The sequence below is a fragment of the Gracilinanus agilis genome, chromosome 4 (assembly GCF_016433145.1).
Source record: "Gracilinanus agilis isolate LMUSP501 chromosome 4, AgileGrace, whole genome shotgun sequence".
NCBI classification, from domain to species: domain Eukaryota; kingdom Metazoa; phylum Chordata; class Mammalia; order Didelphimorphia; family Didelphidae; genus Gracilinanus; species Gracilinanus agilis.
The window spans coordinates 45,099,173-45,119,443 of record NC_058133.1 but is presented as its reverse complement, the minus strand read 5'-3'; positions in this window follow the sequence as shown (position 1 = coordinate 45,119,443).

Sequence of the window (20,271 nt, the reverse complement as noted above, 5' to 3'; positions counted from 1 at the left end):
TGAGTTTCAATCTAGCCTCACAGTTCCTAGCTGTGTGACTCTGTATAAGTCACTTAACATCTGTCTGCTTTATTCCATTAGAGAAGAAAATGGCAGACCTTTCTTGTATCTTTGCCAAGAGAACCCCATGAATGGTTATTGGCAGGAGACGGTCCACTGGGCCATGAAGAGTCAGACATGACTGAACAACAAGAAAGCCAGGTGAAGACTGAGTGGTAAAGCCAGGACTCAGCACCAAGTTGGCTGACTACTAGTTAACCCAGTAAGCACAGATGAAGGGTCTCCTATGTACAAGACACAGTGCTAAGTCTTGAGGATAAAAAGAGGAAAAGGAAACAACAGTACCTTCCCTCAAGAAGCTTACATTCTACTGAGAGTAGAACAGTTAAGTAAATAAGTAATCTAAGGAGGAATTGAGGCAGTTAGATGACTTTTTAGTCATAGAAGAACTGGGACCCAGGAAGATGAAGCAACTTGCACGAGGTCACACAGATAATAAGGAACAGAGAGGAGATTTGAATCCAGTTCCTTTGACTCCTAGTCCACTGCCCCATGCTTTGAAGAGAGGCAGCTTAACATATTGGATCAAATTGGTCTCGGAGACAGAAATAATAAGTAGAGGGGGCCAAGAACCAAAAAGAGCCAGATTGAAATCTAGCCTCCACTGTTAATTAGTTATGTGACCCTGGGCAAGTCTCTTAACCTCTGCCTCAGTTTCCTCGGGTATAAAATAGGAAAATGGGGACAATATCTATCTTCCAAGGTCACTGTGAGGATCAAAGGAAATATTTGTAAAGTACTTTGCACAGAGTTGGTACTTAATAAATGTTTCTTTCCATCACACTCCTTCCAAGGGAGTGAGGGAATGGGGCAGAGATGTGGGAGAAAAATTAAGAAAGCCTTTCTAGAGATGGTGGTATCTGACCATTATGTTATACTGTTGTTGTTTTTTTAAACCCTTACCTTCCGCCTTGGAGTCAATGCTGTGTATTGGCTCCAAGGCAGAAGAGTGGTAAGGGTAGGCAATGGGGATTAAGTGACTTGCCCAGGGTCACCCAGCTAGGAAGTGCCTGAGGCCAGATTTGAACCCAGGACCTCTGATCCTTAGGCCTGGCTCTCAATCCACTGAGCTATCCAGCTGCCCCCCATTATGTTATACTTTTAGAATTTCTCTACTTTTCAACTGTTGGAGTCAGATGGATAAGAATCAAAGCAGACTCTGTTTCACATCAGTGTATTTATGGCTTTATTTTGGGGTTTGGGTTCTGTATGAGTGTGCTTTTGCCACAATGACCAATATGGAAGTGAGTTTTGCATGACAATAAAAAAAAACACCATTTCTCTTACTTTCTCCCTCCTTTTCAAAAAGCTTCCCTACAAATCTGAAAACAAAAGTGATTCTGCAATGGATAGGTCCAGCCTAAACCCAAAATAACACAGCAATGCTCTTGTCCATTCTGCTCAGGGTCACAGATTTCAATTCCTGCCCTCCATACCCCCTACCACATTTTAAAAAAGAAAATTAAGCTTAAAAAGTACACAGCGTGTAACTTGAATCCACAGGAGCAAGGAGAAAATGAGCTAGCCACAATTAATTAATGACATTCGGTTCCTCTCATCAGGTTATCCCAGAGGAAAGACACAAAGCACTGTGCAAGGGTTGAGGACTGAAGACCTGGCCGCAAACATTAGATTTAGCAAGCTGAGAGCCCTTAAGAACCACAAACTCTCCAGAAACCTATTAGCTGTGCAAGAATGCACACGAGGCCTGTCAAACACCCACTCTGAGCAGAGGCAGCCCAAGTGATACTGGATGGTCAGCGTGCCAGGAAGGGGGAGGATGCATTTCAGAGATCAAGTATACCCCAACACTGCAAAACCCACACCCATTCCAGGACAGTGGAATTCACCCTCTGCTGCAAGTATTTTAGTTGGGGCTGAGTAAGGACAAAAAGTGGACACGATCACTTGTGGGCTTTTCGTACAGGGTTTTGTAAAAACCGTAGAAGTCACTTACTAGAGCACCTGAGTCCAAGGTCACTCTTTATTGCTCTCTTGCAAAAGCATCTGTCCCACTCAACGCTAGCGACATAACTTTGGCTTCCTTTTTTTTTTTTTTTAAAAAACAAAAACAAAAACAAATATCTGCATTAATTTAACCAGGTGATGTCTTTGCAATCAAGACCAGGGTGTGAACTTGAGCAGAAATTCAAGTAAAATTCTAGCCAAAAAAAAATTTTTTTTCAAAACCTTAAAAATTAATCTACTAAAGTAAAAGGTTGGTTTTCCTTGAAGTTTTTCAGACAAGACTTCAGAGGATTTCAGAACCTGAAGGGGACCCTTAGAGGTCAAAGGATCAGAGATTTGAAGATGGAAGGTCCCTCAGAGGCCAGCCAAAAGTTCTACTCCACATCTTTCAGATAGAAAAACTGAAAGCAAGAAGCCTGTGACTTGTCTAAACACACACACACACACACAAAAATAAAATAAAATAAAAGTTAGGGAGTAGGATTTGAACAGTGTCCTTTGACTCAAGGGCCAACATCCTTTCTGTGGAATTTATCTCTTGGGCAGGTAAGGAGACTAAGGTCCAACATGTAGAAGATTTGCCCAAGGACACCCTGTTTTGTTTTGTTTTTTAATTTTTAAAATTTTTAAACCCTTAACTTCCCTGTATTGGCTTCTAGTTAGAAGAGTGGTAAGGGCAGGCAATGGGGGTCAAGTGACTCGCCCAGGGTCACACAGCTGGGAAGTGTCTGAGGCCAGATTTGAACCTAGGACCTCTAGTCTCTAGGCCTGACTCTCAATCCATTGAGCTAGCCAGCTGTCCCCAGCCACCCAGTTTTGATGGTTAATGGCAGAGTTCACATAGGAACTAGTTGACTTCTAAAGTCCTTTCTAGCTCTAACATTCTAACACTATAGAATTTTGATACTTCCAGTTCAAGGATCTCAGCACACGATTACTCTGTTACATTGCAGGAAAAAAAAATATGACCTTGGAAAAGTCATTTCATTTCCTCAGGTCAAGGCTGCCTCAGTTTCCCTAGTGGTAAAATGAGGGGGACAGTTGGCTCAGATGGCCTTTGAGGTTCCTACCAGATCTAGAGCTGTGGGCTCCATGAGCCTTAGTTTCCCCATCTGCAAAATGAGTCTGGCTGAACTAGAGGGTCTCTGAGGTCTCTCCCAGATCTAGGTCTATGATCCTATGAGCTATACATGGGAGGAGGGGAGAAAGGAGGTAAGTGACCCCTAATATCTCTTCCAGCCCTCAATCTTAAGACCCTACTTCCTGGGTCTCCCTCCTAGGAATATTGAGGCAAGCGATTTCTTTCACCAACTTCCCAACAGCTCATCAGCAGTTGACCAATACTTCCTGCGAGGGAAGTGACCATCTCTTCCACTGGAGAGGCTGGGCAAAGAGCAGGACTTGGGGAAATGGGGGATGGAGGGGGTGGCACATCCAGGAAAGACCTCCCAGTTCCCGCCCCTCTCCCCGGCGCGGGGCCCCAAGCCCCAGGGAGGACATAGCTGCCTCCCGGATCTCAGCCCCAACGCTCACCTTTCCGAGGCAGGTGCTCAGGAGGCCCCGAGAAAAGTTGCAATTCGCATTCTGGGCCCGTCCCTGTCCTCGTCCCTTCCATGGCGCCCACGGCCCGGTGGCCCAGACCCCGTAATTACTTATTGAAGAGTCAGGCCCGGCGCTGTGTCAGAACACCAGCCCGGGCCCCGAGGTGGGCGGGAGGCGGGCGGCCCGCGGAGGCTTACCTGCAGCGGGGGCTGGGGAGGCGCGGAGATCTACAGCGGTCACTAGGCTTAGGGAGGGTGCCAAGCGCAGCGGCGTCTAGCTGGGGCCTGCCATGCCCCGGGGTCAAGGCCCCTCTGCCTAGCCCGGGGCGCGAGAGCCTGGGAATGCCCCCCGCGGGACCGCAGCCCCGACGTTGCCTTCCTTCTCGAGTTTCTCCTGGGCTGTCCAGGGACAGGCGGGGTGCTTTGGGCTTGGGCTCAGGGTCACGCAGTGTTAGCCGAGACTGCATCCTCCCTACCTCACCCCACCCAGTCCTGTCCAGATGCATTCGACTCGTGATCCCAGCCCTTAACCCCACCCCGCCCTCCTTACCCCCTACTTCCCCTCCCACTCATATCCCTCCCTCTGCCTTCCAGTCTGCTTAGACCCGGGAACCGAGAAGGCAAAGATCCTGAATTACCCATTGCCATCTCTCCACTCTCTCTGGAAGAAGGAACTTTTCGTGGGGAGAGGGGAGGGAGAGGCGTGTGGTCGGAAAATCACGTCCCGTGTTACATTTAACTTAACCATGTAGCCTGGGGGATAGACTATCAGATTTCGATTCCCAAGAAAGATCTGACCAATTGGAGGGCCTCTAGACAAGTCATTTAATAGCAAACTCTGAGACTCAGTTTCCTCATCTGTAAAAAGGACTAGCTGTTTCACCTACTTCACAGGGTTTTCAAGAGACTCAAATGAGAAAAGTACTTTGGCACAGTTGAAAGGCTGTATGAATTTCAGTTATTATCGCTCCCTCCCCTCTCCCCCTATCCCGTGGCAGAACCAGGACTATCTTCCAGTTTCCTAGTTTCTATAGATGAGTCGGTACTGAAAAGTCCCACTTCAGGTACTCTGTGACTGAGTGAGACTAGCCTATTTATGCCACTTCTTAAATCCCCCGCTCCCGTCCTTCAAACGACTGCCCAGGTGTGTCCTTCCCTGAAGCCCTGGCTGTGGGTGCTCTCCTCCCTCATTACCTTCTAATCTCTTTGAAAGCATCTTGCATATATTTATGTGTGTGCATATTGTTCCTCTTGGAATCTCGGCCCCGTACAATGGGAGTTCCTTACTTAAGGGCAGAGACTTTCATTTTTGTTTCTATCCCAATATCAAGAATCTAGCACATAATATTGGTTGTTCAGTAGTTTCCATCCACTCTTGACTCCTTGGCAAAGAGGCTGGAGTGGTTTGACATTTCCCTCTCCTGTTCATTTTTACAAATGAGGAAACTGAAGCAAACAGGGTTAAGTGACTTGCCCAGGGTCATACAGTGAAGCCAGAGTGGAACTCAGGAAGATGGGTCTTCCTGACCCTATCCACTGCATCACCTAGCTGCCCAGCACATGATAATTACTTCATAAATACAAGATATCCCAAAAGTCTTAATTTGAACAGCAAATATTAGTAATTGAGACAGTAAAAAGTATTGGGTGTGGAGTCAGAGAATCTGGAATTGGATCCCATCTCTGCTACTTAATCCTGTGACTTTGGACTGATATTTTTTCCTCACTGGGTCTCTTCTTCCTTATTTGAAAAAAATCAGTATATATTAGACTAGAGATGATCTCTAAGGATCCTTAAATGCTGTGACTCATTTCACAGGTAGCTTCTCATTGTTTTATTTTTTATTTTGTTTGAACCCTTACCTTCCATCTTAGAATCAATGTTATGTATTCAGTCCAAGGCTGAAGAGTGTTTAAGGGCTAGGCAATGGGAGTTAAGTGACTTGCCCAGGGTCACATAGCTGGGAAGTGTCTGGGGTCTGATTTGAACCCAGGACCTCCCATCTCTAGATCTGACTCTCAATCCACTGAGCCACCTAACTTCTCATTGCTTTATTTTTTATTTTTTAGAACCCTTACTTTCCATCTTAGAATCAATATTGTGTATTGGTTTCAAGGCTGAACTTGGTTAAGAGGTAGGCAGTGAGGGTTAAGTGACTTGCCCAGGGTCACATTGCTAGAAAGTGTCTGAGTTCAGATTTGAACCCAGAATCTCCAGTCTCCAGACCTGACTCTCAAACTACCGAGCCACCTAATTGTCCCTTTCTCATTGCTTCATTTATTTATTTAACTGTTTATTTATTTGTTTATTTACTTTAATAACCATTACCTTCTGTCTTGGAGTCAATACTGTGTGTTAGCTCCAATATAAGTGGTAAGGATAGACAATGGGGGTCAAGTGACTTGCCCAGGGTCACAAAGCTGGGAAGTGTCTGAGGCCAGATTTGAACCTAGGACCTCTGATCTTTAGGCCTGGCTCTCAATCCACTGCGCTACCCAGCTGCCCCCTTTCTCATTGCTTTATAATCATACTTGAGCTATGTCAACTTGGTTTGTGGTCCTGTAAAAGGACTGCATTTTAGAAGTGGAAGGGCCCTAGAAGGTCATCAAGCCCAGCTTCCTCTCAGAATTTCAGAGATGGAAGGAACCTAAGCAGAAACAGCCCCCAACAAAATTTTACTGATGAAGAAACTGAGCCTTAGACAGATGCAGCGAAATAGTAAATTGCAGAGCAAGGTTTCCAACTGAGTACTCTGACTCCAAGTCTAGCATTCTTTCCCCAAGACCTTAGGCAGCCTACTAGGACAGGTTTTTGAGCTCAAATCTCTAATCCTGATAATCAGTATGTTAATAGTAAGGAGAAAAAAGGGTGGAACCACACTCCTTATAAAGAAGCTTCCATAATTGGCTGTTTCCAGTATTGCCTTGAGGTTTTGGCAAAAAACTACAAAGCCTGGATCCCACACATTCGACTAGATGTTTTCATTCTGAGCCCATCAAAATACAATAAGAGCTGCTTTAAAATACAGGGCAAATGAGAGGGGACATACCTTTACTCTGGGCTTCCTGCTAGGTCTTTCCAAGGTTATGTGGGTAGCAAACCTTTTATTTTTTTTTTCCCTCTCAGCTATGTATGAACAATCATTTATAGCACTTCTAAAGATCTGTCGCACCTTGGGGAGAATAAAAGAGGTGATGGATAGAGGCTTTATTATAATTCTTCTTTAAGTGAAAAACTGCTATAAAATAAAGAAATTCAAAAAAACAGAAAACTGGTGATTTGAAAAGTAGTTCAAGAAGGAGCAAACCTGGAGAGAAATCTCTGGCAATTTTACCCAGCTTTTAAAAAGTTGCTTTTTTCCCCCTCAAGTACTTTACAAGCAGGTGTTTGTTTTTGTTTTAAAGAAGTTGTTATTATTCAAGTCAATATTATTATCAATATTATTATTCAATTCAATATTATTACTTGATTATTATTTTGAAAATGGGAAAAGAGGCTTGGAGACCCAGAATTCTATAGGATTTAGGGGATTCTGACCAATATTGACCCTATTGTCTTGTTGGCCTATCATATCAACTACTAATCATGCCCTTTTCCTTTTTTTTTCTTTTTCTTTTTTTCATTTAACAAGCATTTAATTGCTCTACTCCCTCTCCCCCTACTACCACTCTGAAAAACAAAAACAAACCTCTTATAGTAAATGCAGAGACAAGCAAAACAAATTTCCATATTGGATTAAGTTACTTTTTTCCAACCTCAGCCTAATTCTCCACATTCTAAACCTTTTGTCCCTCTCTCTCTCAGATCTTACATAATTTAATGGAAAGGTAAACCCAAAAGGGCATTTTTGTTCTTTCATATTTCCTGCATCTACCCTTCCTAGCTCTTCTCTACTATTCATTTACATAAACATTTATTAAGAAACTTTTCTATTCAGATGACTATGTTTAGAGGTTAATAGAAACACAAAGTTTAAATAAATATAGTCCTTGCCTTCGGAGCTAATCCTAGTATATCAAGGCAAGAAGCAGCACAGATAATTCTTTAACCACCAGAGGGCACTTCTGACCCTTGGTGTGTTAGTGGTTAATTAGGTCCAAGGACATTCTTCCTTAAATTTTTCATAGCTCCCTTCCCCCAGCCCTCACCTTAGAACCTCATATTTTGCTGGGAAAAAAAAAAAATGAGACCATTTGCCAAGAACTCCCTCTTCTCCCTTCCTCCTTATCTCACATTATTCAGAAGTCTTCCACCACAATCTCCTCTTTCATCTCATTTTTAGGTGGTGAGGTAGTCTTTTTCCTTGCTGAGGCAAATCCCTCTACAAGCACAAGAGATATAATTTCATCCTGTCTTCTGTGGCAGATTGCTCCTAGTCATCCTCCCTCTCTTGCTGATCTTTTTTTTTTTTTTAAACTCTTACCTTCAAACCTTAGAATTAATACTATGTATTGGTTCCAAGGCAGAAGAGTGGTAAGGACTAGGCATTGGGGGTTAAGTGACTTGCCCAGGGTCACACAACTAGGAAGTATCTGACCAGATTTGAACCTAGGACCTCCTGTCTCTAAGCCTGGCTCTCAATCCACTAGGCTACCCAACTGCCCTCTCTGACTGACCTTTAATCTCTCACTGCCTCCTAGCTGCTTTCTTGCTTCCTGACATACCCAAGTATCTTCCATATTTGAAAATTTTCCCTCAGTCCATCTATCCTCAATAGCTATACTCCTAAACCTATCCTCCCTTCTATGGCTATGTTCCTTAAGGAAGTCATCTATAATCAGCCCTTCATTTCCTATCTTCTTCTTAATTCAATGCAAGCTGATTTATGACCTCAAGATTTAACCGAAATTGCTCTCTCCAAGGTTACCAAAAAAGCGTTTAATTGACAAATCTAATGTCCTTTTTTTGATGTTTCTGCAGTCCTGGATAATTTTGATCACCCTCTTCTCTTTTATACTTTCTTCATTTTGATGCCATTCTGCTATCCTAGGACTTCTCTCATCTAATTGACCACTCCTCAGTTTCCTTTGCTGGGTCTTCATCTTGATCATGCTGGATAACCATGGATGAGAAAGGTGAATGGGGTAGGGGGAGTCAAGAGAATAAGCATTTATTCATTTAATTAAATTTTTTTTAAACCCTTACCTTCCATCTTAAAATCAATACTGGGTATTGGTTCTAAGGCAGAAGAGTGGTAAGGGCTAGGCAATCGGGGTTAAGTGACTTGCCCAGGATCATACAGCTAGGAAGTGTCTGAGGCTAGATTTGAACCCAGGACCTCCCATCTCTGGGCCTGACTCTCAATCCACTGAGCCATCCAGCTGCCCCCATTTAATTAAATTTTTAACAACCCTTACCTTCTGTCTTAAAAATCAACACCTAGTATCAGTTCCAAGGCAAAAGAGCTATAAGGGCTAGTTAATTGGGGTTAAATAATTTGCCCAGGATCATGCAGCTGAGGAATATCTAAGGGTGGATTTGATGCTGGGGCTCCTTTCACCCAGTACTCTATCCATTGAGTCACCTAGCTCTCCTGAGAATAAACATTTATTAAGTGCTAATCAGTGACACTTCCTAGCTTTCTCTGACATCCTTCAAGTCCCAGCTAAAATCCCACCTTCTACAAGAAGCCTTTCTTGGTAGCTTCCAATGCTAGTTCCTTCTCTTTGTCAATCATCCCCAATTTATCCTGTTGGATAGCTGATCTGGACATAGTAGTTCATATATTATTTCTCCCGTTAGATTGTAAGCTCCATGAGGGCAAGATTGTTTTTTTCCCTTCCTTTTGTTTCTCCAGTATATACTTAGCATGGTACGTGGCACAGAGTAGATGCTTGATAAATGTTTGTTGACTGGATCTTATCACTCTTCCACACTGCTTCTCAGGTAAGGAATAACCTGGCTTAGGTGAATAGAGATGATTGATGATTGCATTCTCTTGAGAATCCTTCTGATTCTCAGGAAGTCAATTTGATGCAGGTAGTAGGAGGGTGTGATGGAAAGGGGATTAAATGACAGAGCTTGAATGCTGCCCTTGCCACTTGCTGCTTTGGCTAGTTACTTCATTTTCTGGGCCTCAGTTTCCCCCCATCAATATAAAATGATAGACTTGGACTTCAAGTGTAAGGACTCTGAGGTCCTTCGCATCTCCAAATCCATGAAAAGATGATATTTCTACTTCACTTCTCTCTAATGTTAATGTATTGGAGGATCATAGGATTAGAGCTAGAAGGGACCAGAACAATTTATTCATTTTGGAGGGAAGTGAGACAAAACTTGTGAATTTTTAAAAGATTCTGAACTTAAATATCAGAGGAAAGAAGGAAGGAAGATGAAGAAAGAAATAAAAAAAGGAAAAAGGAAGGAATGAACAAAGGAAGGAAGGATGGAAAAAAGTGATGGAGGGAAGAAAAGAAAGGAAGAAAGCAGTAAAGAAAAGAAGCATTTCTACTCAGCCAAAAAAAGTCTCAGCAAAATACTAGATATATTCTTTAACTGATGTAGGGAGCTCCCCATGAGGAAACTCCCTCTACTAGTGTGGTTAGTTCCCACTCTGAAAGTTACACCTTGAAAGAGCTTTCTGGTGGCCCTGAGAACTACTTGACCAGGGTCAAATAGAACAAGGACTTATATCAAGTCCACTACTCCATGACTGCCTTTCTCTCATTTTACAAGTGAAAAATTCAAGGCTTAGAGAGGTTACTAATGTGACTTGCCCAACATCATACAGAGCAAACAGCAGGACTGGGATTTGAAGCCAGGTTATCTGCTTCCAAATCCATCATTGTTTCCACTGGCTGCACTATGCTGCTTCATATAATTTGCTTAAGTAAATGTTAATTGCATGATTCTTATAATGTCTCTCATAAATAATAAGTTCCCAGAAGGCAGGGCTCATGCCTTATTTGGAAGAGCAACTAAAACAGGTATTTAATTGATTTTTAATGATAATGAACATCACACAGATATATACCCAAAGCTTAGATTCCATGTAGAGTTCATAGTTCCTGGTTACTCTGTTGACAATGTTTACTATTTAAAAATTTTATGATAGAAATGTCAAATGTAATTTTTGTTTTTATTGAGTCTTTCTTCCAAATGCCATTGGACAATCTCAATCTGAAATTCACTAAAATGTTGTTCCAGAAATTAGTCTTTTACTTGGTAATGTCCAGATTTTCTTTTTACATTTTTAACTCAACTGGTTAAAAAAAAGAAGAAAAGAATAGTGACAAGAGAGCTAGCCTCAAAACCAGGTTGTAGCCTTGAATCTGATCCATACTGACCATGTGATGAAGCTGGGCAAATCATTTAATGTTCCAGTGTGTTAGCCAAACTCTCCAAGACCAGAAGTTGTCATGAAGGTGATAACTTACATTAGTAAAAGGAGTTTCCTCATTTAGGGGATCATCATATTAACAAAATCACAAATTCACATTCTTTGTTTATCCAGATAAGACCAAAAAATGACTGAAGTTTTTAGATAAAATATAGAATCTCTGATTAATAAAATAAGAACCAGCATTTCATAATGAATGCCCTGATTTCAGGATGAACTGAGTATATGACTTGACAATAATATATCCAAAATAATCAGTCAACAATCATTTATTAAACACCTACTATGGTCTAGGTGCTGAGGATATAATGACAAAAATGAAACAATTCCTGTCCGCAAAGGAAGAAGGAGGAGACAACATGACAGTACACACACATATATACAAGATGAATCCTAGTGCTAGCAGGAAAGGAATCCTGTAGAAGGTAACAGGGATCTGAGCTTTGAAAGAAACTAGAAATTACAAAAGGGAAGGGGAAGGAAAGAGCCCATTATAGACATGGGAAAGAGATTGTGAAAAGGCAGGGATATGGAAGATGGAAGGTCATGGGAAAGGAACAGCAAATGCAATAGTTTGGCCAGATTGAGGAGTGCTTGGAGACATATGGCGTATGATAAGGCTAAAAAGTTACATCAGAAAAAAAAAGTTACAAGTACTGGTCAATCTAATAAAAAAAAGGAAAGTAGAAAACCAAATTAACAGTATCAAAAATGAAAAGGGAGACCTCAACTCTAATAAAGAGGAAATCAAGGCAATCATTAAAAACTATTTTGCCCAATTATATGGCAATAAATATAGCAATCTAGGTGATATGGATGAATATTTATAAAAATATAAATTTTGTCTAGATTAACAGTAGATGAAATAGAATACTTAAATAATCCCATATCAGAAAAAGTAATTGAAAAAGCCATCAAAGAATTCCCTTAGAAAAAATCCCCAGGACCAGATGGATTCACAAGTGAATTCTATCGGTCTTCCAAAGAACAACTAATTCCAATACCATACAAACTATTTAGCATAATAAACAAAGAAGGAGTTCTACCAAATTCCTTTTATGACACAAATATGGTACTGATCTCAAAGCCAGGGAGATTAAAAACAGAGAAAGAAAACTACAGACCAATCTCCCTAATGAACACAGATGCAAAAATCTTAAATAGAATACTAGCAAAAAGACTCCAGCAAGTGATCACAAGTGTTATTCATTATGATCAGGTGGGATTCATACCAGGAATGCAAGGATGGTTCACCATTAGGAAAACCATTCACATAATTGACCATATCAACAAGCAAATCAACAAAAATCACGTGATTATCTCAATAGATGCTGAAAAAGCCTTTGACAAAATATAGCACCCATTCCTATTGAAAACACTAGAAAGTATAGGAATAGAAGGGCCTTTCCTAAAAATAATAAATAGTATATATCTAACATCAACAAGCATCATCTGAAATGAGGCTAAATTAGAAGCATTCCCAATAAGATCAGGAGTAAAACAAAGATGACCATTATCACCTCTATTATTTAACATTATACTAAAAATTCTAGCAGTAGCAATTAGAGAAGAAAAAGAAATTGAAGGTATTAAAATAGGCAATGAGGAGACCAAACTATCACTCTTTGCAGATGATATGATGGTCTACCAAAAAATCAACTAAAAAGCTAGTGGAAAAAATTAACAACTTTAGCAAAGTAGCAGGATACAAAATGAACCCACATAAATCATCAGCATTTCTATATATTTCCAACACATATCAGCAGCAAGTGTTAGAAAGAGAAATTCCATTTAAAATCACCCTAGACAATATAAAATACTTGGGAATCTATCTGCCAAGACAAACACAGAAATTATACCAACATAACTACAAAACACTTTCCCACAATTAAAACTAGATCTAAACAATTGGAAAAACATGAATTGCTCATGGGTACGATTAGCTAACATAATAAAAATGACCATTGTACCCAAATCAATTTACTTATTTAGTGCCATATGTAATGCAAAATTGCTAGCAGAAGCCTTTTGCTTCTGCAATTTCAAACTGTCACAGAAAGGCAGTTGGAGGTTTTAGAATCTTCAGAAAGTCAGTTGGAGCCTGAGGCTATAAATAGGGCTGAAGTCCAACTGACAGGGCTTTTGCCTTCTGGCTTTCGCTTTGCCTGAGGGCTTTTGCTTTTTGGGCTTTGGCTTAGCCTGTTGGCTTTGGCTTTTCTGCTTGGCTTTAGCTTTTGGCTTTGGCATTGGCCTGTGATTATTTTGTCTTGGGGAAATTTGGACCTATCTGATTTCTCTGGACCTCTCCCTGATCTCTCCATTAAATCCCTGCTATTTCCCTGAATTTCCCTTTGGGCCCTGGGAGGAAGAGTGGCTTGGTGGGTGGACATTGTGGGTTCAGTTTCTATAGGCAAGTAGGGCATCCTAAAACAAGTTACCCCCAATTTAGTGATTTGATAAATACTTTACTTCAAAGGCAGTCAAACCTTCCTGACTGGGAGAGCCTGACTCTCTCAGTCTAAACCTCTCCAGGGACCCATCCCCCACCATCCAGCCTTCTCCCTAGCGGCAGTTTAGAAAACCTAAAACCTCTTTCCCTCCAATTAACCTGTCATTAATAAATACCCTTTGTCACCTACTCAAAGCCTCTGGTGAATCATTGTATCCAAGATTAAGGCAAGGGCTGAAGAGGGAAGGAATTATTTTCTTTTTATTTCTTGAGGGAACTTCAGGCATCCATCTTGGCAGGAAGTACCTACCCGGGACTTCCTGCACCCATCAATTTCACTGGCAGGGAGGAGCCTTTTTGTCTCCTCCCTAAAGGGACTTAGAAATTAGCAAGAGAAGTCCTCCAGCCAGACATAAAACATTTCTGACTGGCCCAACTCCTATTGTACCTTAGAGATACCCTCCCTATCAGAAGAACCCAGCTTATTTCCTCAGTATCCTCTGTCTCTAGCCTCAGTGAATCAGCCCGTTTCAGCTGCCCTCCTGTATACTCCCATCCATTCCCTTACCTTTCTATATACCACCTCGTTCATCCCTTCCCTACACTCAGCTATCTCCTTTATTCCCCTTCCAATTCACCTCATCACCTATATCCCTTTTATCCATCCTCACTACCCAAATTGCCGGAGACCTGCCAGATTACCTACTTTTTCATAACACATACCTATCAAACTACCAAGAAACTTTTTTACTGAATTAGAAAAAACTATAACAAAATTCATTTGGAAGAACAAAAGATCAAGAATATCAAGGGAAATAATGAAAACAAAATGTGAAGGAAGGTGGCCTACCAGTACCTGATCTTAAACTATACTATAAAGCAGTAGTCATCAAAACAATATGGTACTGGCAAAGAGACAGAAGCGAAGATCAGTGGAATAGACTTCGGCTAAGTGACCTCAGCAAGACAGTCTATGATAAACCCAAAGAGCCCAGCTTTGGGGACAAAAATCCACTATTTGACAAAAACTGCTGGGAAAATTGGAAAACAGCATGGTAGAGATTGGGTCTAGATCAACATCTCACACCCTACACCACAATAAACTCAAAATGGGTGAATGACTTGAATATAAAGAAGGAAACTATAAGCAAATTAGGTGAACACAAAATAGGATACTTGTCAGATCTTTGGGAAAGGAAAGATTTTAAAACCAACCATGAGTTAGAAAAAATTACAAAAGGCAAAATAAATAATTTGATTATTTTAAATTAAAAAGTTTTTGTACAAACAAAACCAATGCAACCAAAATTAGCAGGGAAGCAACAAATTGGGAAAAAATCTTTATAATCTTTATAACAAAAAACTCTGACAAAGGTCTAACTACTCAAATATATAAGGAGCTAAATCAATTGTATAAAAAAAAATCAAACCATTCCCCAACTGATAAATGGGCAAGGGACATGAATAGGCCATTTTCAGATAAAGAAATCAAAACTATCAATAAATACATGAAAAAGTTTTCTAAATCTCTAGTAATTAGAGAAATGCAAATCAAAACAACTCTGAAGTACTACCTCATGCCTAGCAGATTAGTTAACATGACAGCAAAGGAAAGTAATAAATGTTGGAGGGAATGTGGCAAAATGGGGACATTAATGCATTGCTGGTGGAGTTGTGAATTGATCCAACCATTCTGGATGGCAATTTTGAACTATGCTCAAAGAGCTATAAAAGATTTCTGTCTTCTGATCCAGCCATACCACTGCTGGGTTTATACCCCAAAGAAATCATAGATGAAAAGACTTCTATAAAAATATTTATAGCCATGCTGTTTGTGGTGGCAAAAAATTGGAAAATGAGGGAATGTCCTTCAATTGGAGAATGGCTGAACAAATTGTGGTATCTGTTGGTGATAGAATACTATTATGCTCAAAGGAATAATGAACTGGAGGAATTCCATGTGAACTGGAATGACCTCCAGCAATTGATGCAGAGTAAAAGGAGCAGAACCAGGAGAACATTGTACACAGAGACTGATACACTGTGGTATAATTGAATGTAATGGACTTCTCTACTAGCAGCATTTCTGAGGGTCTTATGAGAAAGAATGCTATCCACATTCAGAGGAAGAACTGTGGGAGTAGAAACACAGAAGAAAAACAACTGCTTGGACACATGGGTTGATGGGGATATAATTTGGGATGCAGACTCTAAATGACCACACCAGTGCAACTATCAACTATCAATAATATGGAAATGGGTCTTGATCGATGATACATGTAAAACCCAGTGGAAGTGCACATCGGCTATGGGGGTAGGGGGTTGAGGAGGAGGGAAAGAACATAAATCATGTAACCATAGAAAAATATTCTAAAAAAAATTTTTAATGATAAAAAAAAGAAAAGAAAAAAGTTACATTGAAGCCAATTTGTAAAGGACTTTAAATGCAAAAACCGAGGAGTTTTAGTCTAAAAAATGAGAGGTAACAATAGCCACTGAACATACCTGAGCATAGGAGTAACATGGTATGATCTGTGCTTTAGGAATATCACTCTGGCAAGGTGGATTGGAAATGAGAGACATTGGAGGGAAAGATAACAATGAGAAGGCTGTTTTGATAGTCTAGGCAAGATGGTAGCTTAAAATGGTTTTTTTATGAGTGAAGAGAATGGGTTAGAAGAGAGAGATATTATGAAGGTAGACTTGATAATATTTGGCAATAGATGGGGTATGTTGGATGAGGAAGAGCATTAAGTGTGTGATGATACTGAGCTTTCAAACTAGCCCTCAACAAATATAAAGAAACTTGGAAAAGTGGTAGGTAGAAGGGGACATGAGAAAGATAAAGAGTTGCTTTGGACATAGTCAATTTGTGTTGCCTAAGGGACATCCAGTTTGAAATCTTTAATAGGTTTTTGGTGAGAGGGGAACCGGAGTTCAAGAAGAACACACACACACACACACACACACACACACACACACACACACACACACACACACACTGTCCCAAAAGTCTCAATGCTACTGTAAGCAAAGTTTCCTTGAAGGGACATGAGAAGGTACATACAATAGAAAATATGGACATAGATGTGGAGTGTAGAGTGCTGTAGAGGCAGCAAATCTCCATGAGAGACAGAGGATGGAAGGAACAGGAGAGGAAGAGGTCAGAGCAGAGGAAAGTACATTAAAGCTAGAAATGAAATTCTATAAGGCAGGCAAAAGGAAGGAGAAGTGGGGAACAGAGCTGAATTGAGACTTGGGTGGATTAGGGACCTAAAGTGGATAGAGATAAGAGAATAGGTATCTTGTGGGGGAGGTCAGGGAAAGTGATGATTGGGCAGCAGGAACTCTCATATCACTGGAACTAAAAAAAATAAGAGGTAGTGGGAGCTTGGGAGCCAGAGGTAATGGTGATGTGCGTTTTATTTGCATCATTAATTCAAGTGACCTGTGAATGAAAGTAAGTTTACTTTCAAGTCTTAGATTATAGAGATGAGGGTCTGATGCCCCAGGGAGGTAGCAAAAGGCAGTGTGAGTAAGTGAGACCAGGAGGTGAATGGTACATACTCTGGTAACTGAGGTAAGCCCAGGAGGTGAATGGTGTAGTATTTTTATGAGGTGAGACTAGAAGGTGAAATGCAAGGTAAAGAGATGAGGGCAGAAGGCGAAAAGCATCCTATGAGAATTGAGCTGAACTATAGAGTCTTGGAGCAATGATTCTGGTAGGGTAACAACAATGGAGCCCCTCCCCCCCACCACCACCCCCCACCAAGTTCTCCCAAAAACTACAGATGAAGATTTGGTGTTTCAGTAGCAACTCCCATAATGGCCATGTGATCCTTAGTAAAACCCTCAACTCTTTCAGACACGTCTCTAAGATTGTCAATCATATGAGAGGTTGCTCTTTCCCGGGGGGAGGAAGTCATCACACAAATAGTTAAAAAAAAAAAATCGACTAGACCAAGGGAGAAACTGAACATGGCAGATCCTTGCTCTATGGGGCCCTTTCTTCAAAAAACTGCCAAGTGGAACAAGCCTGAATTGGAAGCAGGCAGAAATGACAAAACTTTCCTATTTCTAATTTCCTTGAGATTATGACTCACCACCCTAACTGGGCATCCCATTGGGTTGCCTTTAGTGTCTCACCCAGATGACAAGCTTCCAAGTCTGCCTTTCTGAAATCTGACTTTGTATGTCTGTGGGATTGTCTCTGGATAAAAATGTGTGTTAGAAGGATAAATAGAATACATGTTTAGATTATTGATTTTCTTATGTATTAGAGATTTGATTTTAAGGAGAAAATAGCCTGTGTTTAATATTTGTTACTTAAAAAAAGAGAGAGAGGAATGGTAGGGTTTAAGTTCATCCCTCTAGAGAGGCAGGGTGGTGTAGTGGGTAGAATATTGGACCCAGAATCAGAGAGACCTTCATTCTGTTCCTGATTCTGACACTTATTATCTCTGTGTGACCCTGGACAAGTCATTTAACTTTCCTGAACTTCTGTCAAAAGGGAATGTTAATAATTACATCTAGCTGACAGAGTTTTTATAAGAATCAAATGAAATAACATATATGCAATATTCTGACAACCTAAAAGTGAGCTATGAATGCCAGCTATTATTACTATTATACAAACTTTAACATAAAGGATTCTCAAGTAATATTTTTGATCCATCCAAAGCAAATGTTCCTCTTGACATTTCCATCATAAAGGAACGTAAAGAAATCTAATACATGCCTTAGAGTTAATTATCATTCCCAATTGTTAAAGAAATGTTTCTGTACAAAATAATAGCTGCCTTTCGAATACAACTTTAAGGTTTGCAAAACAATTTACATACATTATCTTATCAACATGAGGAGGTGGCATGATCCAGAGAAAAGCCCTGCTGGGTTGAGAATCAAAGGACCTCAGTTTGAGTTTGGGCACTGCTATTTATTACCTGGGTGACTTTGGGCAACTCTGATAACCTCTTTTCCTCATCTTCTGTTCCATTATAGGTATTATACTTCTATAGATGATCTCTAAGGTCTTGTCCAATTCTAAATCTATGACCCAATGAACAAACTCATAAAATGGAGACAGCTTTTTGTTGTAGTTGAGTCATTTCAGTCATGTCTGACTTTTTTTTTTTTTTTTTTTTTTTACCCCATTTGGGGTTTTCTTGGCAAAGATATTGCTGTGGTTTGTCATTTTCTTCTCCAGCTCTTGATACAGTGAAAAGACCACTGACTCTGAAGTTGGATGACTTGAATTACAAATCCCAGCTCTGATTACTATCTATATACCCATAGGCTCCCCACCTTACTTCCCTGGACCTCAGTTTCCCCATCTATACAACATCTATACAACAATGTAAAAATTAATATTACCTCTAATTTGGGATTGGACAAAATGGCCTGTGAAGTCCCACTTAGATTTAGAGCTATGATTCTACCTAGGTACTTTATCATCCCCATCTTAAAGACAAGGGAACTTAGGCTCAGAGAACTCCCTCAACTGGCAAGGATCAAAGACTCTTTGAAACTTCTCTCTACTGTTCTGAAAGTTTCCCTGGAAGAGTCCAGAAGTACAGGTCCATAGTTGTGATATACTCTATGCCCTCCAGGAGCAATATGGCTTTCTAGGCTAGTTCTCCCCCCAAGCTATATATTAAATTGAATCTCAAATTTTCCATTTCCTTCCTGGTCCTTCTGACCTTGACTGTCACAACCTATGAAGCTTAAATAATTTCAAAATGAGAAGCAGAAAATAATACTGTAAAAACACTGAATCATATATGATTATTTATTGTTTTAGAAATAAGATGTCAATAAGCATCCCAGGAAACAACAGTTCCTCTAATCATTTACAGTCACAAGAGAGAAATGACCATGTTTTCAATGAGATGACTGTAAATTTTAGTCCAAAAATCAAATCTACTTGAGAATTTATTTACTACTGACCTGTCAGTGTCATATAGAAAGTAATCTTTGAAAGAAAATTATGAGTGTTTTGATATAAACACATCTCAATTTTATTATTAATAAAATCCACAGGCTCCACACTTGAGGCACAGAGAAAGCAGATTAGATCTCTTCAAATAATTTTAATAGATTCATTTTGTGCAGTTATGGATTGACATAACTTGGCTTTCAATGGAAAATAACAAAAAGTTTCTCCTACATCCTGCACATTGAGAGTTCTTTGGGAAATTACAATTTCCTATTTAATTTCTGAAAAGTCCTATATGATCTTTCTGTATATACCAAGTAATAATCTTGCCTTCACATAAGGTTATTAATCCTCCAAAATGTTATTTATTTACAAATCACTAGCCAGTGAAATATTTTCACTTACCCTTGGGTGTAACAAATTACAGTAGAGGCTGTAATTACAGAAGCTGATTACATTCCTTTATTAAATTCTTCCCATTTACAAATCAGGAGATTGAAATTATATATTAAAAAAAAAACAGCCTCCAGAGAAATGAGCTTCAGTGAATGACTCCCACAAGTATTCATAATCACAGCATAAAATGAATCTATTATTTGAAGAGATCTAATCTGCTTCCTCAGTGCCTCAAGTAGGGAGTCTGTGAATAGGTACTTTTTACAATGGGTTATTTTCATGAGATAAGGGGACATTTTTTAACAGGCTAAGAGTAATGTGTTACACAGAACATTTAAATGGGAGACCCTGCAGAATCCTAGCTTTCTTCCCTCAACTGGAGGAATATGTCTTTTGGAAGAGAGATTTCTTAGAGACATTCTCTCAAGTTTGGGGGCTTTTGGTTACTGACAAAGACAAAGAAAATTCTTGCCACTCATCCACTCTTGATATCCCTTTCCCAAATCAATCTATCTGTACAGCATCTATTAAACATCTACTTACTATGTGTCTTAGGGCAGCTTGGAATGCGAGCACCTTTTC